The sequence below is a fragment of the Peromyscus leucopus genome, chromosome 8b (assembly GCF_004664715.2).
Source record: "Peromyscus leucopus breed LL Stock chromosome 8b, UCI_PerLeu_2.1, whole genome shotgun sequence".
NCBI classification, from domain to species: Eukaryota; Metazoa; Chordata; class Mammalia; order Rodentia; family Cricetidae; genus Peromyscus; species Peromyscus leucopus.
Genome location: NC_051086.1, coordinates 57,653,968 through 57,679,585, shown reverse-complemented (window position 1 = coordinate 57,679,585; position 25,618 = coordinate 57,653,968). Strand labels below are relative to the sequence as shown.

The window sequence follows — 25,618 nt, the reverse complement described above, 5'->3', positions numbered from 1 at the left end:
GTTTGTCCCTATGTTGTTCCTTCAGGGTCTTATCCCCAAGGCCACTAATCCCTTCTCTCATTCTCCCTCAGTGGTAGGGAGGCAGCTGCACAAGCTTTGTAAGTGTGAAGGGAGTGGACATGGGAGGACCCTCTCGGCATCCCTTTGGGCTGAGGCTCCAACTCACCTTTTTTCTGTGCTCACCCTCTCCCTCCTCAACTCATCACACTGATCCATGGCCAGTCCATCTCTCTTCTTTGTCCCTGGTGCCAGCCCCCAGTCCTATTTATTATTATTGTTGTTGTTATTATTACCGGGCAATACGCTGTCATATGAAGACATCACAATTGATTTGCTTTTGTTCCAATCGAGGGACAACTGAATTGTGTTTGGTTTGGGCTATACTAATAGCCAAAAACTCTGACTGCTGTAGTATAATTTTGTTTGGACTTGTATTTTTTTTTCCTCTTAGATTATTCAGGGAATAGAATCACTACATCCAAGAGCCAGTGAACATTTTGTTGTTTCTCTTTGAGTCCTGAGTCTCATTCTGTAGGCCAGTCTGGCCTTAAACTCACAGCTGTCTGCCTCCCTTAGTCTTCTGAGTGCTGAGGTTACAGGTATGTGCCATCATACCTGGCCTGACTCTTTACCTTTATTTTATTATTATTTCTTTCTTTGGGTGCTTGTGCATGCTAGGTGAGTGTTCTACCTCTGAGCTACATCCCCAGCCCTGAATCTTTAACGTCATACAAAAGTGACAGATTGCCATTGGTTGCACCACGGTGCACGTCGTCAGCAGTGCCATTAGGTCCTGGCTGCTCTCTATTTTTGTCAATATTGACCACTGCCAATCTTGAGTGTTTTAGCCACCTCAGTGGGTGTGTATTGGCAGCCCACTGTGGTTTAGTTTGTGTATTTTCCTAATGACTGATGATGTTGAGTCCGATGGAGATCCACGTCTGCTTACGTTGTGTGTGGTTTGATGTCAGGGCTCAGTTCACTGAACCTCATACAGGCATCCCAGTGTTCCAGCATCATCTGTCGAGAAGACGTCCCCCCCCCTCCCCCCCATTGAATTGCTTGGATGTCTTGGTCAAGACAGCTGTTGGCCATAGGTGTGCACCCGTGTGTTGGGGAGCATCTCTGCTGGCCATGGCACTTTTTTATCTGAGGAGTTGAGAGCACATGACGCCACCCTCTTCCCTGTGTATGTATCAGCCACTGATCGTGTTGATCGTGGGGCTCTTTCCTGAGAGCTTCCACGTGGCTTCAGAATCCTGTCCAGCCAAGCTCTGTGGAAAGCCCCCATAATCATTTGGAGCTGTCACTGGAGAGGAATCACTTTAGGCACCTCTGCCAGAAATAGTCCCGGGAGGCTGTGCTGTTTGTTGAAGGTCCTGAAGCTGCTTAGTAGCAAGCCTGTGGCGTGCTCCAGAGCCCGTGTCCTAACTACCACCCCACACTACCCTAACCGTTAGCCACACTATCGCTGTTAGGGAGTCTTTTGAGCAAGCGCATAGGCTCCCTGACTCCGTCTCTTTCCCTCCGTCACGGGGCAGCAGACACCCGCAGGAACGGTGGGTGTGTATTGGCAGCTCATTGAGTAGCAATGATGTAATCCATGACACAGCAGGTGCTGTGACGATGGTGATTGATGACAGTGACAGCTGTGTGATGTTCTTATCTCTGAGAAACAGACCATCACTGCTTCTCTTTACGGAACCCAGAGTCACTAGCTTGTGGGAGCTTTGCCTATTTCAATTGTCTTTGAACCCTTGACTTTCTGATGGGTGGCCCTAGAGAGGAGCCCTGCTTTTTAGAAGTCATTCATGGAGACTGTCTTGGGGTTTCTATAGCTGTGTTAAAACAGCATAACCAAAAGCAACTTGGGGATGGAAGGATGTAGTTCAGCTTACAGGTCCACATCACAGTCTACTGCCAAGGGAAGTCAGGGCAGAAACTCAAGCAGGACAGGAACCTGGAGGCAGGAGCTGATGTAGAGGCCATGGAGGGGTGCTGCTCATCAGCTTGCTCCTCCTGGCTTGTCCAGCCTGCTTTCTTATAGCACCTGCTTTCTTATAGCAGCTTAAGCAGGAGTTTTAGTGCAGGTAGTTCCTATGGGCACAGGAAGGGCCTTCAAGCAGCCCAGGGGTGGCACCACCCACAATGGGCTGGGCCCTTCCACATCAGTTACCAACAAGCGATTTGGTGGGAGCATTTTCACAATTGAGGTTCTCTTTAAGAATGACTGCGTGGTCAAGGTGACATAAAAACTAACCAGTACAGAGACTGTGTTACAGGCCTTGGCCAAGATCTCCAGGCCTCCAGGACCCTGTACCCTCTCTGAGTGGGTGGGTCAAGACAGCAGGGCTCCCTGAATTGTCTCTCTGGGACCTCTTTCCCCTCTCTTTGGATTTTGCAGCCCAGCCCCGTTTCCACACCTTCACACTGGTCCCATGATCCCCCACTGGTGTGGATGCCAATCCAGTCCGTGTGACCTGGTCCCCAAGGGGCTTCTTCAAAGTGATCAGACCCATAAAGTGGTAAACTCCACAGTTTCTGGAGTCAGTCTGCCTGAGATGGAGGGACTTTGAGCTGGGTGAGTTTTCTGAGCCACGCCTTCCTCATTTGTGGAGTAGGGACAGGAAGAGTTCCCACGTGGTGGGTCTCTGGAGCTTGTCATTGGTTGAAATTCTGTGCATTTATCATTCAGAATGCATGTGTGGCTTGTGCTCTTCAATGCCATTATTGTTCCTGCAAAATAATTTCTGAAGGGTGACACTTTGTTTCTAAGATAGCAGTGCTTTGGGCTAGGGCTAGGGTTAAGTTAGGGTTAGGGTTAAGTTTAGGACTATTGTTAGGGCTGGCGTTAGGAATGGATGCACACCTTATTTCTTCTTTTGCTACCTCGTTTTTTTTTCTGAGGACTTCCAGTTCTCCGCCTTGGTGGGCATCCACATTAGTGGGGCCTGGTACTATGGGAGTGTCTTTCTCAGACATAAATTGTTACCTGTTAAGTGCAGATATCCATGGGATGCTTGGAAGAGGATAAAAGTAAGGAACCAGCTCAGCCTACCTGGCAGGACTGGAGGTATGGTGTTCGGGAAGCTTCCACCTGGACTCTTGAATTCTTATGAAAGCTACTGTGACTTAAGCAGGAGTTCTAGTGTAGGTAGTTCCTGTGGGCACAGGAAGGACCTTCGAGGCCACCCTCCTCTTAGCAGCTTGTGGAATGGGAGTGTGTAGAGACTTGGATCACTCAGGACTATATGAAGTCCTGAGGTTGGCCTTGGAACATGCTTTCTGATCTGTCAGTGCCTACTTAGACTTGTCCCCCCTTGGTCCCTTTTCTACAGCTGGTGTTGAAGTGAGCCTGCCTTTCTGGGCAAATGCTGATGTCGTGGGGAATGTTGGAAGGCCGACGGCAGGGCATCAGGGGTCTGGGAGGCTGTGTGGGGTGCAGCCTGGGGTGCAGAACCTCTGCATGAGCTGTCTGATGTCTGGGTGTTGTGTGCCTGGAGAAGGTGGATCAAGGCTCAGTTGCTGGCTTGCCTTACTCATATTTTTTGAGACCTTGATGGAGCACTTGGCATTCAGGTGTCTTGTGGTGATGTTTCCTGGGATGTTCAGTTCATGGACCGTGACAACAACTGCTAGTCTCTACAGACACTGAAATATACTGCCTGTGTGGTGTCCAGACCTTTACAAAGCCCTTGCCAGCCTATGTCCTCTTTAAGCCTCACAGTACCCAAAGACCTTTATTTACTTGTGTGCTTGTGTGTGTGTGTCCATCCCCGTTTGTGTGTCCACGTCATGGTGTGTGTGTGTAGGGATTGGACAACAACCTGTGGGAGTTGGTTTGCTCCCACCATCATATGGCTTCCAGGAATACAACTCAGGTTGCCAGGCTTGGTAGCAAGCGCATTTATCTGGTGAGTCATCTCATTTCCCCTTGATCTGGAGTTTAATAACTAATGGTGCCACTCTGTGCAGATCAACAATGTTCTGAGAACCTCAGCTCTGGCATAGGCCCTTTGGGTCACTGTGAGGCTTAAGGAGGACATGGGCTGGCAAGGGCTTTGTAAAGGTCTGGACACCATATAGGCAGTGTATTTCAGTTTTTATAGAGACTAGCAGTTGTCACGGTCAAGGAACCAAACATCTGTAGGGCGGCTTTAATGACAAACCCATGCTTCTCTTTTAACTGCCATACGTGCTACCCTGAGATCCCATGGCTGTGGTGCTACCATGTTCTGTCCCTACTCTACTCCTACCCCTTGCACTGGTGTTACAACTGGTTCCTCAAGCCTAGTATCCGGGGCTTTGGGAAGCAGTGGGTGGTGGCTTCTTTTCTTCTCCAAGCATTGCCACTGGTGCAGTTCCGAGCACCAACAGCTGGATCCTATGTGTCTGCTTCCTGTTGTCTGCCACTACTCTGGCCCTGACCTCCTGCAGACTCTGCTCCTGGCTGAGTGTGGAGATGGAGTTTTGGGTGTTGGGGTGTCTATTTGTTTCTAGAGCCTCTAACGATTACCACAAACTTGGTGGGTGGCTTAAAATAACAGCAACATATTCTCCCACGGCTCTTGGGGCCAGAAGTCTGAAATCAGGGTGTCAGCAGAGCCTTGCTCCCACCAAAGTCTGTGGGAGAAACCTTGCTTGTTCTTCAGGCTTTGTGGTAGCTCTGACGTTACTGCTCGCCTCCCTCTGTCTCTGTGCTCCTGCGGCCTCTTGTCTCCCTGGATGTCTCTACTTTGTGTGTCCGGACACTTGTCATCTGATGTTTATAAAGCCTTCTGGGGAGTTAGTTCAGGACAGTGATTGCCTTTTGAGAGCTGTTTCAGCTCCATTGTGCCTCTTTGCCTTAGACTGTGTGATTGATAAACACCAGACATTTGTTTCCCACTCTCCTGGAGGATGGGAAATCCAAAATCAAGGTGCTGGTGAATTTGGGATCTGGTAAAAGCTTGCTTTCTGCTCCCAAGATGGCACCTTGTTGTCGTGTACCATATGTGGCCCTTTTGTGTGTGGCTGTATTTGTCTGCATAGTTCCCTCCAGCCCTCTTATGAGACACTGATTCAGTTTGTGGGTTCAAAACCCTTAAGAGCTAACCATCTCTTAAAGGCCTCACCTTTGAATGCCATTCCCTTGGGCCTTAAATTCTAACATATGAATTTGGAGGGATGTATATTCACACCATGGCATCTGCCATTCCCTAAAGTCCCATTCACAGACTTTGGACATGCACATGTCTTTTTTGTGGGGGTGGGTAGCATTTGACCCCTCACAGGGTCTTGGCTGCTCTGCCTAGAGAGCTCCTGGTGGGGACATGGTAAGGTCCAGAGCCTGGTCAACTCTTGTTTCACTTGTGTAGTTGGATATCAGATGTGACTTTTATTTGCCTGCATAGGAGCAGAGTGTGGCAGGGTCGGGGGACCTGGCCCTGTAGCTCCTAGGGTCAGGGATGGGTCTGTATGCCTCCACCAGTTGCCTAGAACCCAGTGTGCAGGGAGCCTGCTGTAGATGCTTGATAAATACTCGCCTATAAATGATGGATGAAGCCTCTCGACTGATCCATATTAGAATGTGGTTGTGCCCCCCAAACCCAGTATTTTTCAAGAGAATTTCCATTATGATTCATCTCTCTTGCAAGTAGACAGCAACAACAAAACCCAGCTTCATAAACCACTTTTTAACGAATATACGCTTATTGAGAAACACTTAAGCAATGCTCTGTACAATAAGTACAAAGAGGTACATTGTTAAGATATTAATACTGCCTTAATGATCTTGCTATCCAGAAATATCTAGCATCACCACTTGCTAAGCATCCAGCCAGCTTGGCATCGCACACACGGATAGAGCCATGCATAAATGAGATCACCCTGTTTATGCTCCTTTGTGATAAAAAAGAGTCCAATTTGATTTTCCTTGCAAAAACCCAAGTGGCTCAGAAGGAATTGCTGGAGTGTAGAGAAAGAGAGATTTCCTCTCTAGAAGAGATAGTATTTTTCATGAGTTCTCTAAAGATTTTGAGAAAGACCATAATAAAAAAGAACCAAGCCAGGCACGACGGTGCACACCTGTCATCCCAGAACTTGGGAGGTAGAGGAGGCATGAGGATCTGTGTTCCAGATTATCCTTGACCATGTGATGAATTTGAGGCCAGCCTGGGCTACAGTGCCCTTGTCTCAAAAACAAAAAGCCAGCAATGAACTGAGCCTTTGAGCATACAAATGATTAATCAACAATGAACTATAGTGCCCCTCTGCATTGTGGCTGGCTCCCTGCTTTGGAATGTGAGAACCCGGTGATTTTGGTGGGAGAACAGTGCTGCCTGTGAACTTGGACCCTTGGAGGGGGTCTTTTGAGGGGAGGGGCCAGGGGTAGTGGGTTTGTCTCTGCAGCTGTGTGGAGGAAAGCCTTCCAGAGCCAGGAGCTCCATTACACATGGCAACCATTGGGTTTGTGAGGGAATGGCATGGGCTGAGCCGATTTGATTTGGCAGTGGGGCCGAGAAGTTTCTGAAATGTTAGATGTTAATGCGATGGGTGTCTGGCTGTACATGGGGAGCCAGAAGTAGGGGGTGGATGGCTGGATGGCGTCATCTGTTGTAGAGGAGGGGTGTGTGAGAGAGGAACTGGGAAGGGGGAGGAGAAGAAGCAAGGTAGAGGAGGGAAGGAAAGTGGAAGGAGAGAGGCTGGTGGCTGTGGATGAGGAGGAAGGGGAGAGGAGGGAGGGGAGGGGAGTCTGGCCTGAAGCATCAGGAGCATGAGCTCCAGGACTGGACTGGGTTTGCCCTCTGACGGGCTTTGGCAGCATGATGGCAACTTTCAGTGTTAGTCAGAGGGATACACCTTTTAGACCTTTGCAACAGGACCTGCTATGTTTCTGGAGCCCTTTCTTCCCAGGCGCAGGCCTGGTAATGGCCTCCAAAATGACTAGAATTGATCTTACCTTGGAGATGGCCCAGAGGGTCGGGTGAGAATCAGGTCAGAGCATTCAAGGCCTTGTCCCCTGTAGATGTCCAGATGGAGCTCAGGAGTGTTCTTTGTCTCCTTGCTTGGTCAACAGACCTGGACTATGGGAGGAATAGGAGACAGCAGTTAGGGTGGATGTGGGGTGGATTTAGGGAGGGCCTCAGGCTTGGGGACTCCTGATTGAACTGGGAAGATGTGATGCAGCAGGACCTGAGAGTTTAGCAGCTGTAATAAGGGAAGAACCACAGAGATGGCCCTTTGAAATCAACATAAGTTAGCTCTCATGGCCTTGATGGTCCAAATGCTGGGTGTAGAGGTAAGAGGGGGCTGCATAAGCTAAACAACTTAGGAAATCCCTAGACAGTGACCCCCCTCATTTTGCAAGAGGGTTTGATTCAAGAGTACTTGGGGGGGGGCTTTCAGGCTACTGAGCTTCAAAGTCCCTCAAACACCAGTTTAGCAAAGCAGAAAGCAGGCCAGGAGACCCCGTTTGATTTTTAGAACGTGGAAGGTGCTGGAAGTGCCCAGGGAGGGTTAGGGACCTGTCACAGGGAGCTCATAGGCACTCGAGGTTAGTGATGGTGGTGGAGGTGGGGACCAGGCAGCCGGGCTTCTGTGCAGCAGTTCAGATGTTTAAACATTCCTATTTGTGTATTTATTTGATTTATTTATGTGTGTGCATGTACACTTGTGCGCATGTGTGTGGGCACACACATGCTACAGTGTGCATGAGGAAGTCAGAGGACAACTTTCAGGATTCACTTTTTTTCTTCTACCATGTGGGTCCCAGGGAACGAACTCAAGTCATCAGGCTTTTTTTTTTGAGACTGTCTAATGTAGCCCATTGTGTTATTCAGGGTTCTCTAGAGGAAAAGAACTGACAGAATCAATCAGTCTACCTCCTTTTTTTGTATCTATACATCTATGTATCTATGTGTCTATGTATGTATGTATGTATGTATGTATGTATCTATGCATCTATCTATGTAACTATGTATATATGTATCATCTATATATGTGTATATGCATGCATGTATGTATGTATATATGTATGTATGTATATGTCTATCTATCTATCTATCTATCTATCTATCTATCTATCTATCTATCTATCTATCTAGTCGACTTATTAGAGTGGCTGACAGGCTGTGGTCCAGCTACTCCAACAGTGGCTGTCTACCAATAGAAGGTCCAAAAATTCAGTAGTTGTTTAGTTCACAAGGCTGAATGGCTCAGAGCATCTTCAGTATATGCCAGAGTCCTGAAGAAGCAGGTTCTAATGCCAGTGGACCTGCCAGCGAGAGTGAGAACAAGCAGGCAAAGAGAGCAAGCTTCCTTCTTCCATGTCCTTTATATAGGCTGCCAACAGAAGGGGCGGCCCAGATTAAAGGCGGGTCTTCCCATCTCAGAAGATATGGATTAAAAGTGAGTCTTCCCACTTCAAATGTTTTAATCAAGGAAAAATTCCAAGCAGCTTGGGTTTTAGTAAATTCTAGATGTAGTCAAGCTGACAACCAAGAATAGCCATCACACCCAGATGGGCCTCAAACTTGCTGTGTAATTGAGGGTGACCTTGAACTTCTGATTCTTCTATCTCTGGCTTCTGAGTGCTGAGGTTACAGGTGTGTGCCACCACGTCTGGCCTGGCATTTCAGTTTTGAGGAGCAGTGAATGGTTATCAGAGACAATTCCAGAATGCCACAGTTCCTCCTCCACAGAGTCAGACTGGCCCTGAGCCTGCCAGGTCTCTGTCAGTTTCTTCTGGCTGCTGTAACAAGTGGTCTCCAAGACCAGGGTCTGAAGACAGCAAGATTCATCACCTCCTGTTTCTGAAATGGGTGTCCTTGGGTACCGGAGATTGTATTCCCTCTGGTGGTTCTGGGAGAGCCCTTTTCCTAGCTCCATCCAACTTCTAGAAGGCCCATGTGGCCTTAGCGTCTGGTCCCATGCCTTTGTCTTAAGACCTAGTGACTCTGGGCCAGTTCCTTTTCATGTCGCCACCGTGCTGGTTTCCTCTGCCCATGATGATGTTGGGCCTACCTGGGTCATTTTGATTCCTGTCCCATGTCAGGGTCAGCCACAGGCAGCCTTGGTTTTATCTGTAACTGCAGCACTCGTGGCTGGGTAAGCTCAGACATCTACAGTTCTGGGGAGCAGGATGAGGGAGGGCATCTCTGTGGGGCACAATGCCATTTTACAGTTCAGTGATGGGGGCCTGGCCTTGTTCAGGCCTTGTGCCTCCTCCTGTGTAAGACAGGGAACCACACCAGCTTAGGGCTCTGAAAGATTCTGTGGCCGGTGACCGAGGCTCCTCCATCCGGATCTGTGTTGTGAACCTGTAACTGGTGAGATCTCACATGCCTTACCCTGGTTATACAGCCCTCAGGTTGGAGGTTTGTTGAATGTTCCCTGAATTTTTCTATAGAGAAAAGAAAGCCACACAATATACCTGTTGTCGGTTTAGAGTTAAGACATGACCCTTATTTAAAGATAGCTTTTTTTTTTTTTTTTCAAGACAGGGATTCTCTGTTTAGCCCTGGCTGTCCTGGAATTCACTTTGTAGACCAAGCTGCAAGCTGGCCTCAAACTCACTGAGTTCTGCCTGCCTCTGCCTCCCGAGTGCTGGAATTAAAGGCGTGTGCCACCAACACCTGGCTAAAAATGATTTTTGAAGATTTATTTTAATTCGTATGTATGAGTGTTTTGCCTGCGCATATGCCCACATACCATGTGCATTATTGGTGCTTGAAGAAGTCAGAAGAGGGCATTGGATGGATCCCCTGAAACCTGAGTTATAGATGGTTGTGAGCTACTATGTGGGTGCTGGGAATTGAATGCAAGTCCTCAGCAAAAGCAGCAAGTGTTCATAACCACGAAGACACTTTTCAGTCTCATGACTGTTTTGTAATCTTAAGTTAGCAAACTTTCAGGTCTCACATGGAAAGAGAGAGAGAGAGAGAGAGAGAGAGAGAGAGAGAGAGAGAGAGAGAGAGAGAGAGAGAGAGAATATGCTTTATTTATTCAGCTCTAACAGGCTTGTCCAGTTATTTTTTTATTTGTTTATATTTTTTTTGAAACAGGCTTCTGTTTAGCCTCTGGATAGCCTGGAAATCACTCTGTAGACCAGGCTGGCCTTGAACTTTCAGATCTGCCTGCCTCTGTCTCCCGAGTGCTAGGATTAAAGGCCTGCACTACTATGAATGGACAGTTTTTGGAGACAGTCTCATGTAGCCTAGCCTGGCCTCCGGTTTATCTCCCAATTGCTAGGACTGGACATAGGCACCACCATGCCTGGTTTTAGGTGGCGCCGGAGAGCCTGGGTGTCAAACCCAGGGCTTGAGGCGTGCTAGCCAAGCACTCATCAAATGGAGCTGCATCCCTACCCTAATTTTTTTTCTTTTTTTTGGGAGACAAGGTCTTGCCATGTTTTGGAGGCTGACCTGGGCTTAACTTATTGCCCAAGCTGGCCTGGAACTCATGGCCCTGCTGCCTCAGCCTCTCGAGTGCCGGGATTACAGGTGTACACCACCACGCCCAGCCTTCAACTCACCTTCTCTTGAAAAGTGTCATTGCTTGCCTCCAGCCATACATTGTCATCCTCTTCTGATCTAGTCGGACTTTTTCTTGCTGCAGATTCAGCCTGCTGTCTCTCAATTTGGTGAATCTGCTCATAGGTAGATAATGACACCTAATCCCCATAATCTGCTTCTGCCTTGTTCTAATTACAACACAATTTTGCCTCCAAGACCCTTGTCATCTCATTGTCAGTGGAGTGGGCCTCTGTGATGGCGAGTGTGGGGGCCGGTGGTGGTGGGGGTGACTGAGCTGACGGTGGGCGGAGAGGGAGGCAATTCATTGTGCTTAGATAACCCCAGGTGACCTGCCTGGTGTGGAAACCCCCCCTCCTGGTCCCCCAGGTCAGATAGCGTTGCCTGGCTACGGGAGGCTCCGGTGAGGAGAGAGAACAGGCACACATGTTTAAAATTCAATATTGCGGCCTGGCAAACACTCCAGCAGGGCCTTCCAGCCCACCGATAATCTCTAATTCTCTCACTCCTTTCGGGTGGGGCTATGCACGGAGACCCAGATGGTCTCTCCTGGGAATTGGCCGTCAGCTGTTGTGAGGGACAGGGTTGGGGGTGGGCTGGGCTGGTCACTACCTTGGCTCCTGAGGACGGTCACCCTGATAACTCAGAGCAGATTCCCGAGAAGCATGGCTGGCTGGTGCAGACCTGTCCTTCAGAGGGTGTTTCTGGGGCACCCCAGCAGAGTGAGGAGGAAACCCGGCAAGGCCATGTCCTGTCCTGGGTGGTGTCTATTGAGAGGAAAGGCTACTTTTCAGAGAAGAGCCCTTTCCTAGGTCACACAAAGGCCGTCCACGACTCTCAGGGGGACCTCCTATAAAAGGAGACGCCTCAGTAAATGGGTTGAATCTCAGAGTTTGAAGGCGGAAGTCCAGGTGTGATGTGACTGGTTCTCTTGCAGCCTTATTTCTCCCTGAGGGAGCTTCAGGGGTCCTCAACGTAGGGGTCCTGAGAGAGGAGCGAGGGAGTGAGCAGACCCATTCCATCTGTGCAGTGGAAAAGTGCCCAACCCTTTTTCCATAGAGCTACACAGATAGCTGCTTCGGGCATCCCAAGGAGCGCTTACTCCATTAGGTCTTTCCTCAAAGGAAGGGATTGTGTGGCTCTAGTACTGGAGGTCAAGAGCAGGTCCGGTGATTTTTTTTCTTACTTGTGTTGGCTTTAGGCACGTCTCTCTCTCCTCTCCCTACCCAATAGCCCTTCTCAGGCACAGCTGGGAGGCTGCCTCCTCTAGCCAGCCTTCCATGCACTTCTCCATTGGGGCTTCTGCACCTCACACTGCAGGGTATAAGGAGCATCCCTGCATTTCCTTTATAATGCTTGTTAAGTGTTCTTCATGGGTGAGTTCTGCTGAGGGCCTGGGGACACACACAGTAAGAAACAGAGCAGCTACAGCTCCTGTCCTCATGTGCCTGCCTTCTGGACAGAGGCACACTGTGAACAGAATCTCGGGCATCACCTGACTGCAGCTTCTCGTGGGTGCTCTGAGAGAGAGACATGGATTGTATTCTGGTCTTACGACTTCAAGGGTGGCATCTTAGGATTTCTATTGCCGTGATAAGATACTGTGACCAAAAGCTCCAGGAGAGGGTGCTCTGGAGACTGCACTCTGTGCCCTGCTAAGCTTACCTGTATCCCTCCCTGTCACCACGGCAGCCACATCCTGCCCTTCAGGCCTGGGAGAACAGGTCATGGTGTTCAAGTTCCTGGTGGCCCCAGGAACTTATTTCATCTCACACATCAGGTAACAGACCATCACTGAAGGAAGTCAGGGCAGGAACCTGGAGGCAGGAGCTGAGGCTGTGGAGGGGCGCTGCTTACTGGCCTGCTTCTCCTGGGTTGCTCAGCCTGCTTTCTTATAGCACTCAGGGCCACCAGTCCAGGGGTGACACCACTCAATGAATTGGACCCTTCCACATCAATCATTAAATTAAGTCAAGGAAATGCAGCACAGGCTTGCCCATGGGTCATCCTGGTGTGTGTGTGTGTGTGTGTGTGTGTGTGTGTGTGTGTGTGTATTTTCTCAATTGAGGTTCCCCCTTCGAAAATGATTCTAGGTTTGTGTCAAGTTGACAAAATCCAACCACAACAAGGGGGAAAGACAAATGTCTTTCCATGGGGTTTGGGAAGGCCCTACAGGGAGGTGACAGGTAAGCCGTGCCTGACAGATGGCAAGGACTCTGGAGATAAGCAATACAAAGGTACATGAGCAGGCAAGAGTCCACACCTAGGGAGCAGAAGGAACTCATGTGGCTGTAGGGGCAGGGATGAGGGAGGACGTCGGAGATAGAGCACATCTACATGTGAGTCCCGGGAGTGGGTTTGGATTTTTAAAAATTACACTTTAGTCATGTGTGTGTGTGTGTGTGTGTGTGTGTGTGTGTGTGTGTGTGTGTGTGGTGTGGTCAGAACACAGCTTTTGGGAACTGGTTTTCTCCTTCCGTCATGTGGGGTCTAGGGATGGAACTTGATTGGTCAGGCTTGGTCACAGGAGTCTTGCTGAGCCGTCTTCTCCCTGGCCCAGGGGTTTGATTTTAATCAACAGAGAGATGTGATTTCCATCTGGCAGGCATGTAGGGATTGGATTATTGATCAGCAGACGTGGGAGGAGGGGGGGACTCAGGGAGAGAAGCTGTCGCTGGGATCGAGGGCCTTGGACTTGGGCAGTCAGTGGAGGTGACAAGAATGAGCGGATGCTGACTATGTGAGAGAGGTCAAGACACTGAACAGGCTGGTGAGCTGGTGAGGGAGAGGGAGGAGACTGGACGGACCGGCCAGAGGAGACGAGTCTGTCACATAGGGTGTGGGGTGCGTGGAATTCCACAGAGAGAGTGGCCAGGCCTGAGACTCTGCCCACTCTAGAAGGAGGAGTGTCTCCCAAGTGCTAAGCTCTGGTGCCTGCTCTGCCCCCTGAAGATAGAAGGCCTCCTCCCCATCCAGGTGCTCTGATGTCTAGAGGCGACTGTCTCCTGCTGCCTGCCAGCGCCAGGAGAGGGTGCTCTGGAGACTGTACTCTGTGCCCTGCTAAGCTTACGTGTATCCCTCCCCGTCACCACGGCAGCCACATCCTGTCCTTCAGGCCTGGGAGAGCAGGTCATGGTGTTCAAGTTCCTGGTGGCCCCATCAGACTAGCTACTCACAGGGTACCACTTGTCAAAGGACCACTTGATTTAGTGAAAATGGCCCTGGGTAGTGGTCCACACCTTCCACACCTGTAATCGCTGTACTTGGGAGACTGAGGCAGGAGGGTTGGAAGTTCAAGGCCAGCCTGGGCTCCAGAGTGAGACTCTTTAAAAACCAAAACCCAAAGGACAAACAAAAACAATTAGTGAAGGTAGGTCTGTGCCTTGGGCCCAGGGCACTTGCTGCTTAGGGAGCTGGAAGGATCTGGAAGCATGCCTAGGACTGGGCAGAGCCTGAACTCTTGGATGGATCTGCTTGCTGGGTGCTGGGCAATCCTTTGTCTGGCCTCACCCACTGAGTGGCTGGGAGGGGATCTGGAACTCCTTTGACCCCTGATTCTCCCCTGGAGCTCACCAGACCCCCCTCATGGCTAACACCATCAATGGCACATGGTAGCCTGTGGCTAGGGGAGAGGTTGTGAGCTCACCAGCTGTGCGCTGTGTCAGCGGGGCAGACTCAATGCCCGCCTCCAGACTCACTGCTCAGAGTCTCTGCAGATCTCTTAGACCATACCTGAGGCCAGGCTAAAGCAGCTTCCTCAGTCAGAGCAAGGGTGTCTGGTGGGCCCCACCTTCTTTGCCTAGCCGGTTGGTACGCCGGTTCAGTCTTGCTCTGTTTTCAGCTTTGAGTTCCAGGTCAATAAGGTGGCTTGAGCCCTGGGGACCACAGCTCCTCACCGCTTGTGATGTATGCGCTGGATACTTTGCCTAGCAAGGCACTGGGTCATGGGTCCCTCTTCTGTTGTCTGTGATTCTGAGCCCAGGTCAACTGGGGAGACACTTTGGAGCCAATGGCAGATGATAATTGTTTACAGCTAGCAGGCATGTGCAGCTGGTCCCTTCTTCCTTGTCTTTGGGGCCCATAAACCTCACAGGGACTGGGCGTGTGTTTTCGATGAGTGAGCGTTTATTGTGTGTGTGGGGTGGGGATGGACTTGAATGCAAATGTTTTGGGTAACACTCCGTTATGCCACCCCAGTGTTTGGGGATGCCTGGGGGTGGATATTATGGGACTCTGCACTCTGAATGTGTTTGCAGCCAAATGATTTCCCCAAGCAGGACATCTGAGCCTGGGATGGGCTGTCCACTATTCCTTCCACAAACCTAGTTAGGGTCTTCGTTTGCCTCTGCACCCTGTGTATCATCCCCAGCTGGCAAAGCAGGGCAGGCAATGTGTTATTTGACATATGGCTTATGGAGAGGAGAGCTGTCCAGCGTCAACGTCCCCATGCATTGTACATGTATAATTAGGTTGCTGGCGCTTGGGGACCGAGGTACTTATTTAGGTAATCATTAACTAGAAGATGGGGAAAGAAAGGAACATGCAATCTGCAGACTTTCTCCCTTCGTGCAGGTTAACCTGAAGCGAAGCTCCCAGCTGATGGGGAGGCTGGAGCCCCCCAGCCTTCCTCTGCCATGGCTCTTTGGTGAGGGAAAGTTGGGGGATCTTTTAAGAGTGGCCAGGCCTGATGGGGATGACTCAGAAGACATCTCCTGGGCATATCAGAAGAATCATGTGTCCCCCCACCCCGTTTCTCATGAGCGTGTTTTTCAGTCCCTCTCTTTGCTCTAAACCAGTGGTTCTCAACTCTCCTAATGCTGGGACTCTTTCATACAGTTCCTCATGTTGTAGTGATCCCCGCCCCAACCATAAAATTGTTTCATTGCTACTTCATAAGTGTAATTTTGCTACTATTATGAATTGTAATGCAAATATCTGATATGCAGGGTATCTGGTATGTGACCCCCAAAAGGGGTCATGACCCATAGGTTGAGAACCACTGGCAAACCAAGCTAAACCAAGTGGCGCCAAAAGCGGTTGATTCAGTGTTCAGCCCAGCACATTTGATGTGCACCTACTGTATGCTTGATGAGAGACAAGTTCCAGAAAAAGTCTTAGAACTCTGCTGTCCCATGTGGAGGAAGGTGTTCAGAGGAAGAGCCCAGACCCCTGAAATTCTGCAATAACTGTCCTTCAGCCTGTGTTCACCGCTGACTAACAGTGCCGGCCTGGGTAGGTGGGTGGGTGCCTTGCTCTTCGCTTTGAATCAGAGACTGGGCAGCCGGAGGTCTCCAAGGCAGGAAGGCGCTGCGGAAGTTCTGGCTTGCTGCTGGTAACAAGGCACCTAATGACCCCTCAGGGGACAACAGCAGCCCCCTCTGGAGGAGAACGGGAACTGAGGCCCAAGGAGAGCAAAGGGAGAGTTGGTCGTAGTCTGGGAATTCAGTCCCGCATGTTTGAACAGTGTGAGCTTGGATTCCTTGACTTGGTTCTCTCCAAGCAGCCCTGGTAGTGAGCTGGGTGGTGGGCTAGATGGTTCTGCATGTTGGAGACCAGTGTGCTGAGCTGGCGTTCACAGACAAGTTACTGGCAGGACTCAGAAACCCTCCCGGCCGGGGGGGGGGGGAGCAGGGTAGCCAAGTTCCTAGTTCTCCAAGAAGACTCCTCAGGGCTAGGAAGATGGAGGGATACTCAGGCAGGGGCAGCTAGTGAGAGGGGCATAGGAGCTGTGGGCCAGGCACAGGTGCCATATCTGGCTATGATGAGTTCTGTGTGTGGGACCATACCCAGATGTCTCCACCTCATTTCTTCCTGGGCATAAAAGTCCAGCCAGTGCTGGAGAGGAGGAGGCTGGTGTGGATGGGAATGGCCAGTGTCTATGGCCCTAAACTTGCCCCAGAAGCGGGAGGGGATGGATGGCGTACAGAAAGTCTTTCCTGGCTGATTCCTAGTCGAGAGTCCCAAGTGTGCCAGGCAGCAAGTGCCAGCAAGAAAGTGAGCAGGGAGCCGGGCGGTGGTGGCGCACGCCTTTAATCCCAGCACTCGGGAGGCAGAGCCAGGTGGATCTCTGTGAGTTCAAGGCCAGCCTGGGCTACCAAGTGAGTTCCAGGAAAGGCGCAAAGCTACACAGAGAAACCCTGTCTCGAAAAACCAAAAAAAAAAGAAAGTGAGCAGGGGACAGGGACAGAAAAGGGAAGGGAGAAGGAAGTGTAGGGGACTGTGAAACCAGGCCTCTCACATGGACTGGACTCCCCACCAGGCTGGCTAGGAGGCAGCTCATGCCATTTGTGTCTTCCAGGGCCAAGGAAGCTTTTCTGGGAGGCCTGAGTCTCCACCCTCTCAGCCTTGGGGATCTGTTCTTGCTCTCATTTCTTCCAGCAGGAAGCCTCATTCGACCCTGTGGCCTCTATGAGGTCAAAGCCACACCTGTCCCTCTTTACCTCCTTGTCTGCTGAACCCACAAGTCACCCCCCCCCCCCCCCCCAGGCCCAGGAAGGTTTGTCTCTAGTGACCTGAAGGGATTTCCACAGCTGTTTTTCCAGTCCCCACCCCCACCCCATGAGGCTGTTGAAGCTGAGTCCTACGTTGTGGGGAAAACTGGAAAGTTCAGGCCACACACTGGATCATGACCAAGAGCTCTGCCAGCGGACATCATGGCCAGGAGACTCTCCACATTGCCGATGCCTGTGCCTCAGCCAGCCCTGGGTGGCTCCGCAGCCAGAGCCCAGCTGCATCCTGGAAAGTGGGGCTGTCGCTTCAAGGCAGCCTTGTTCTTACTGCGCCCTTTGAAGGCATGTGTGGCCTCTCTTGGCAACCGCTGATGGAGTCTGTGCAAGTTCTTTTCTTTAAGATTTATTTTTATGATTCTTGATTACATGTGTGTGTGTGTGTGTGTGTGTGTGTGTCTCTGTCTGTGTGTGTTTGTGTGTCTGTGTGGGTATGTGTGGGTGTGTCTGTGTGGGTGTGTACTGATAAATGCAGGTGCCCGTGGAGGCCAGAGGCATCAGATCCTCCAGGAGCTAGAGTTCAAGGTGGTGGTGAGCTGCCACACATGGGTGCTGGGAACTGAACTCTGATCCTCCTTCTAGAATTGAATAGCCTGCTCTTAACCTTTGAGCTGTCTCACCAGCTCTTGTGGTAGGTGTTTATTTTATTTTTATTTTTTTAAAATAAGGTAACAAAGTTTCTGAGGCCACATAGCTTTGTAAAGAATAGAGTTTATTTTGGCTCATGATCCTGGAAGTCCAAAGTGGAGGGCCAGTACCTGGTGATGGTTTTGATGGCAGGTTATGAGACAGGGAGCACATGTGTGTCTCTGCTAGACCCTCTTTTGTAGAGTTATCAGTATTGAGTAATGGGGTTCCACCCTGATGGCCTTATCCCTTCCAGACCCTTAGCTTGAACAAGTCATTGATTAAACTTCTGCCTTTCAGAATTCATAGTGGGGATCAACTTTCTACACATAAACCCTGGGGCACACACTCAGTCCACATTCTCACCTAGCTGGGTCCCCGTCCATCTTCATTTTTATCCTGTTTCCAGACTTCGGTTTGGTGCTGTGCCTTATGGTTTACAAGCCACTTTCCCAAACTCTTCTGATTCTCACAGCTGCTCTGCAAGAGAACCATTATTTTCCCATTTTACAGATGGGAAAAGAATCGAGGCCTGGAGAAGTAAACGAAGCGTTTCCCTTAGCCAGCCGGTAAAGACACAAGCCTGACTCTTGTGATTTCAAGCTTTGTGTTCTTTCCCCAATTCCAAGAAATAATCACTGTGTACAAATACTCCCTGAGCGTCTGCTGCTGGAGGCGTCGCTTCAGAGATGTACTGTCCCCCTTAGGTTTAAGTACTCTGAAGTCAGGAGCATCTCATGAGCAGTAGCATTCCAGGGTTCGCAGTTGCCAGGGTTTCTGTTCTGTTAGTGGTGCCCACAGTAATGTGGTATCTTATGATGGGCGCTGCTGCAGATGTGAGGAAGTCTGGTGTGTGTGGACACAGCTTCTGCCCACCAGGGTTTTCCAGTTGAGAGGAATGATCAGACCCAGCCATTAACTGTATTTGATACCTACATAAACCAAGTCAAGTGCTGTGGAGACTTCGGTTGTGAGCTTTCCAGTGGCTTGAGGGGCTACGGGTACAGCCCAGGGATAGAGTGTGTGCTTCGCCTGCGTGTGAGCCTTGAATTCCATCATTAGCCCCAGAGAGAGAAAGAGAGAGAGAGAGAGAGAGACAGAGAGAGACAGAGAGAGACAGAGAGAGAACACAGAGAGAGACAGAGAGAGACAGAGACAGACAGAGAGAGAGACAGAGAGAGACAGAGAGAGAGACACAGAGAGAGACAGAGAGACAGACAGAGACAGACAGAGACAGACAGAGACAGACAGAGAGACAGAGAGAGACACAGACAGATAGACTTTCAGGAGGACAAGTGGCATTTGGGCCTTATCAAGATCTTCAACGTCCCAAGCCACATAAGTGTGCTGATGTAAAACCTGAACCCTGGAGGATGGTCATGGTTTGCAGTGCTGACTGTTGACCAAGTTATTTACCTCTCAGCCTCAGTTTCTTCATCTGCAGAACGGGTAGGACCAGCATGCCTGCGGCACTGGTGGTGCTGGCTGGTGCTGAGGCTTAGGTAGGTGAACATGTGTGAAGTGTTTAGTTGGGGTCTGGCACACGGAGTGAGAATTCACTAAATGTTAGCACCCCTCCCCAGAGTAAAATCTGTAAGTCCGACGGCGTCTGTAAGTCCGACAGTGTTTATCGATGGCGGCTGTGTGTGGTAGGCGCTTCTGCGTTCGTCATCTCAGTTCGTCCTGGGAGACACCCAGGGTGTGTAAGATCGTTATTCCATTTTTTTTCAAGCCAAGAAAACGAGACTGGAAGTCACAGGACTGGCTGGTGGCGGGCTGTGGTTTGGATGCTAGTCTCCTAACTGTCAGTGGGTCTTTTCCCTGGACCGCAGCTGCTAGGGAAAAACTGAGGCCAGAAAGGAAGTCTGGCTGACTGGGGAGTTCACATCGTCCAGGGTGTTTTATTAGATCGGTACAGTGGGGTGTCCTGAGGGGTGGGGCTTATGGGGGTTCTCGTTCAGAGACGAGCGTCTCTTGCAAGCAAGGAGAAATTTGTATAGACGTTACTCTCCCCACCCTCTATGTCTGTGGACGGTGGCTAGTTTTGCATCACGAGAATGGCTGCTTGTCTCCCTGGCCTTCGTTCTTCCTCTGCATGGAAGTCCCTGGGGCTCTTGGGCCCTGGGCCAACTTCTGAGTGTGGCCACCGGGCCGCCTCTGCTCTTGACGCTGCCGGGCCTGAAGGCCTCCCTGTTTAGCTGAGAGAGTTCTTCCTGACCTCAGAGTTAAACACAAGCACATTCAGTTTCTCCCTTACCTTTGCTCTCCCCCACCTCGCCGTCCCCCCCACCTCACTCCCCTCTTTCACTTAGAACACTCACTTGGCTCTGCTTCCAGCAGGCTGTGTGACTTTCAATAGGCCGAGTGACCCTTCTGACCTTAAGTTGTACTTTTCCTCAACTAGATCACCCTGGAGGCCGCCTGAGAGGCGGAGGGGTGCATCCTGGGCCTGGATGAAGTGGAGTGAGTAGGAGTTGAGGGGCTGAGAATTACCTTCCTGGAGTCCCCATCCTTAGCAGTCTGGGCCCAGAGATCCATCAGTTAGGTCTCTCTCTTCTGTCCTCCTCACTTCCTATTAACGCATCCCTTTACTGCAGCAGGAGTTTGGACCATCCGCATACTGTGAACAGATGGGTAGCAGAAGCATCCTGTGGATGGTGTGTCCTGCTGATTGGAGCCTGCCATGCTCCTGGGGCTACAGGAATGGCAGGGTGGGGTGGGAGCTACAGAATGCTCATGGGACCCTAAGGATGAATAGGGAGAAGCCAGAAGCAGGTGTAGGAGGCGACAGGGATGAGTTGAGGACACAGGAGTCCCACACTGAGTCCTCGGGTTCAGCAGGGGCAGAGAAGCCTGTGATCAACACCTCATGGCTTCTCCAGCACTGTATGTTACATCAGCATTTCAGGATTTGGAAGGGAGGTTGCCGGCCTTCTCCAGAGCTCTAGTTCCCTCTCCCACATGGTTCTTCCAAGTGAGGTGGCCCAGGTTCCATGGAGCCCTCTGCTCCTCTCTTTCCCATCCATCTGACCTCCAGTGTTATTTTTACCTCAGGGATGGGCCTGTGCCAAGGCCTCTATTGAGCCATGCCTTCCCCCAGCACCTGAGGACATCTTCTGGCCTTTCTATCTCCCATGGGATACTCTGGGGGTTTCTTGAGCCAGGCCGGGATGGAGAGAGGAGGTGGGCTCCATGTCTGTCAGCCAAGGGGCAGGGCTGGAGAGGCAGAAGCAAGGTCAGCCCTCTGGGTAGGGAGGGAAGATGGCCGATCACCACGTAGGCATTTGTGAAGGGGTCTTCATGCTTTGCCTCGCTGTGGACTTAGTACCTACACTGTGCAAAGTGGCCATATTTCTCCGTTTTACAGATCTGGAAACTGAGACTCCAAGGCTGAAGCCCCACAGCTCACTAACAAGAGAACCATGGGTCGAAAGCATGTCTGTCACACACTACACCCTTGGCTGTCTCTGGGGCACCGCAACCTTCTTCTGTGGGATTGAATAGTTCTTGTCTTAACTTCTGAGTCGAGCACACTGCCTTCCTCTCAGAGCTGATGCTGGTGAGGGTGCTGGATAGGTGTAGAGTCTGACATGCTTATGATGGGAAAGAGAACCCTAAACCCAGGGTCTGGTGCCCCCCACCCCCCCATTTTGCTTCTCCCAACTCAGCACTTGGGCACCTCTGGCTCTGAGCTTGAAATGTGGTGTGAGTCTCCTCAGGTCTTTTTCTGTTTATTTTAAAATGTTCTTATGGGGTACTTGGGGGCATGAAGCAACTGCTGTTTTTAAAGAGCATTAAGAATTATTATTATTTAAATAAGGCAACACACCTAACATTACAAAGAAATCCAGGCTGTTCCTGACAGAGAACAGCTCCCCAGGCCTCTGCACCCCTTCCCACGAGTCCCCCACCTCCAAACAACTGTTTGCTATTTTAGCTGTGTCTCCCGCATCAGGCATCGGTGGTTTAGACCTTGGCGTCCTCGGGGATGTAGGCATCTGGTGTCGTTTACCTTGCACATGGGGCTCCCTGACTCACAGGTAGGGATGTTGAGGGGCCTGTTTCGAGTCCTCCAATGCCCGATACAGTAGTCTCCAGTGCCAGTCAGGCCACTGGCACCCTTTGTACCAGTCCTGTCTTCAAGGCAGGAGTGGAAGGGGAGCCTGCTCTTCACCCTTGATTTTCCTAGGTCCCAGGTAGGTTCCTCTCATAAGCCTCTGGGGTGGTGTTCCTTGGGAGAGAGGGATCCCTGTCCGATGACATACATGTGGTGACTCTGACAAACCCAGAAGCAGCCCTGGCAGCGGAAGGGTCAAAGGTCATGGCTAGTCAATGTGGACTAACAGCTTTGGGCGGGCGGACACCCAAATCCTGCAGTTCCTTGTTTGATCTTAAGGAAGTTGTCCAACGTCAGCAGCTGCCGCCACCTTGGTGGCAGCAACAGCAGCCGCAGCCTGGGCTGTGCCTCTAGAGCAGAAGGGTCCCTCCTGCCTCACGGGAGACAGGCCCAGAGAAAATGATGGACTTCTTAAAGAGCTTTGTGGTGAGTGTTCCCAGCCGCGGAGAGTTCCCGTCTACACCCTGCTGCTGGAGGGGCTGTGGGTAGAGCCAGCTAGAACCCCACTTGGCAGGGAGCCCCGAGAGGCTGTTTGCCTACCACAGGCATAGAGGCCTCCTGTCACTCAGGGGAAGGAGGGGCAGAAGTCAGTGACAGATTTTTTTGAGTGGGGTGTGTGTGTGTGTGTGTGTGTGTGTGTGTGTGTGTGTTGGGGGGAAGGGGTATGGAAGGACAGGTGGCAGGTGAGTCAGGGACCAGACCTTTTGTGCCTAGCCTGGATCCGAGGTGGGATCCTGGTCTGGGATGGGACAGATCTCACTCATGTGCTCCTCTGAGGTTTCTTGGCTCTGTGCTAGGGTCCCACAGGCCCTCCTGCCCAACAAAGGCAATACTGCAGGTTGCCGTTTCTAGAACGTAAGTGAAAGGGACTCTTTGCTTGATTTCTACTTAGCCTAGAGCTCACAGAGTGTGGTTGGGGTGGGACTGGGGTGGAGACTGAGGGGACCATGTCCTGTGCTGCCCTGGAGGTTTGATGGACCCTCACTTGAGCCAGGGCTTTTGTGACCCTCCTGGTAGACTTGGGTGACCTAGGGTCTAAGCCCTAGACTGACATATCCTGGCCAGGACGGCTGGTTCCCTGTCCACACACCTGCTGGCCAGAGACTAGCTTGTTCTTTCCCCTCCTGGGCTGGGCTGTCTCTTTCTTCAGGGAGCTGAGGGTGGCAGGTCGGGATGAGGATGGGGAGAGATGGCATATATTTGGGGCTATAGTTCCTCAGTCTCAGACTACAAGATGGGCGTCGTGGAATTGATGTCCACGTTATCAAATAAATGGCTTGACTTCTCTGGACCATGCGGGGACAGGTAGTGGTAAATGGAGGGATTGAAGCTGGAAACTGGATTTATTGTTTTCAAAAGATCAGATGGCTGCTGTGTGGGGAACTGTGAGAAAAGAGGGTGTCAGGGAGGCCTGGAACCCAGTGAGGAAGCTCATGGATGGCCATGGGGATGACAAAGTGATGGAGGCAGTGGAAGGAGATGTCATCAGATCTGTATGTACCCTGGCTGTGGATTTGCAGGAGGATTAGAGTGGGAGTGGGGGATGGGGGGATAGGGGATGGAGGGGATGGGGAGGTGGGTGGTGGGGAATGGGGGTGGGTGAATGGGGAGATGGGGATGGGAGGTGGGGATGGGAAATGGGAGATGGGGTGGGGGGATGGGAAGATGGGGGAGTGGGGGGATGAGCAAATGTGGGGATGGAGGGTGACTCTTAGAAAACCCTTTGTCAGCTGGTGGCGGTGGCGGTGGCGGTGGCGGTGGCGGTGGCGGTGCACGCCTTTAATCCCAGCACTCCAGAGGCAGAGGCAGGGAGATCTCTGTGAGTTCAAGGCCAGCCTGATCTACAGGGCAAGTTCCAGGACAGCTAAGGCTATTACACAGAGAAACCCTGCCTTGAAAGACCAAAACAAAACAGAACAAAACACAAAACTCTTTGTCTACTACTCATTATGATGGTGAGGCTGGTGGATGAAGGTTTTGGAAGGAAAAATTTAATGAGAGTTCCATTCTGGCCTTGTTAATTTTGAGATGCCGGCATTTGGGTGAGATGTTGACTTGGCAAATCTAGGTGCGACTTGTCTTGATCCTGCTTCTGCCTTATTCAAAAGTGTGCACTTTTGGGAAGTTGCTTGACTTCTCAAAGTCTCCAGCTCGGTAGCAGCCCCTTCCCCCCGACTCCCAATGGTTGTGAGAAGGAGGAGGAGTGTGGATGGTGTTTGTGATGTGCATGATCAGTACCCAGTCCCAAGGGAGGACACCCCGGATTCCTTAGATTGTCTCAGTTTCCAAATTAGGAATATTCAACGGCTCCACATTGTCCAGAACAGAGTGTGATACTATGTTTTGTGGGCTGATTTGGCTTCTAAATTTAGTATGTTCCACCCATGCAGAGATGGCTTTTAAACACTTAGTTGATTAATAATGAGTTGGTTACCAATGAGTAAAGATTGAGAGAGCTTACATAAAGATTTGGATTTCTGTCTCATCTTGAGAACCCTGGCTACACTGAGCTTGCATTTCTACTTGGCAGCTTCTCTAGAGATAAGAGCAGTGGTTCTCTCCTCCGATACTTCAACGTTGTCTTACTCCTCCATTCCATTAAAAAAAATCGAGGTGAAATTTATATAACATGAAATTAATCATTTTAAAGTAAACAATTTGTTGGCATTTCACAAGGTCACAATATTGTAGAACCGCCACCTCTATCTAGTTCCAAAATATTTTATTTTCACCATCCTCAAATAAACGCCCCTCGACAGTAACTCCCCGCCCGTTCCACTCACCACCCCCAGCGCCTGGCAACCACCAGCCTGTCTGCTTTCTAGATATTTTGTAGGAATGCAGTAATCATGTTTCTGTATAGCAAAAGAAACAACAGAGGGAAAAAGGCACACTGGAGAGTGGGGAAAATATTTGCAAACTACATGAAAGATAGGAGGCTGTGGGGGCGGGAGAGATGGCCGAGTAGTTAGGAGGAGAGATTGCGGCTTTTTCAGAGGACCAGAGTTCGATTCTCAGCACCCACACCAGGCAGCTCACAACTGCCTGTAACTCCGCTCCAGGGGACCTGATGCACTCTTCTGGTCTCTGCATTCATCCACACACTTATGTGGCATACACTCATACGTAAACACACACACACACACACACATACACACACATGCACACGAATTAAAAAAGAAGATAGGCTAATTAATATGCTTGAGAAGTAAGCTAAAGGTTTTAAAAGTCATTTCTTCAAGAAAGACATTCAAATGGCCAACAAGCATGTGAAAGGTATTCAGGACCATCAACTGTCAGAAAAAACACATAAAGACCCACAGTGAGATAGTATCTCCCGCTCCATAGCAGAGCTAGAACTAAAAAATCCCAAAGATAGTAAGTATTGGTGAGCAATACTGGGACTCCTGTAAGACTCCTGGTGGGACTGTGAGATGGAGCGGCTGCTATGGAAAACAATATGGAGGTCACTCAAGAAACTTAAACAGTACAAAAACCAGGGCTGGGGAGAGAGCCATTTCGATGAAGAGCAGTTCTGAGGATCCGAGTTTGATCTCCAGATCCCATGTTAAAAGGCTGTGTTAGCTACTTTGGGGTTCCTTAAATTTCCATATCAAATTTAGGGTCATCTTTTCTAGCTTCTATTGCTGCTCGAAAGCCTGAATGCTTAACCAGCCAAATGCTTAACCAGCCAAAAACTTCTAGTTTCTGGTCCTCACGCCTTATATATCTTTCTGCTTTCTACCACCACTCCCTGGGATTAAAGGCTGGCTTTCTGGGATTAAAGGTGTGTGTCACCATGCTTGGCAATTTCCAATGTGGCCTTGAACTCACAGAGATCCAGAGGGATTTTTATC

The 25,618-nt window shown here is 50.4% G+C and overlaps 1 protein-coding gene across 8 annotated transcripts in view; it reads left to right on the top strand.

Annotated features, from left to right (window-relative positions):
• Positions 1 to 25,618, top strand: part of Rap1gap2 (RAP1 GTPase activating protein 2) — a 227,036-nt gene that overhangs the window by 129,692 nt on the left and 71,726 nt on the right. The gene's annotated exons all lie outside the window — the stretch shown is intronic.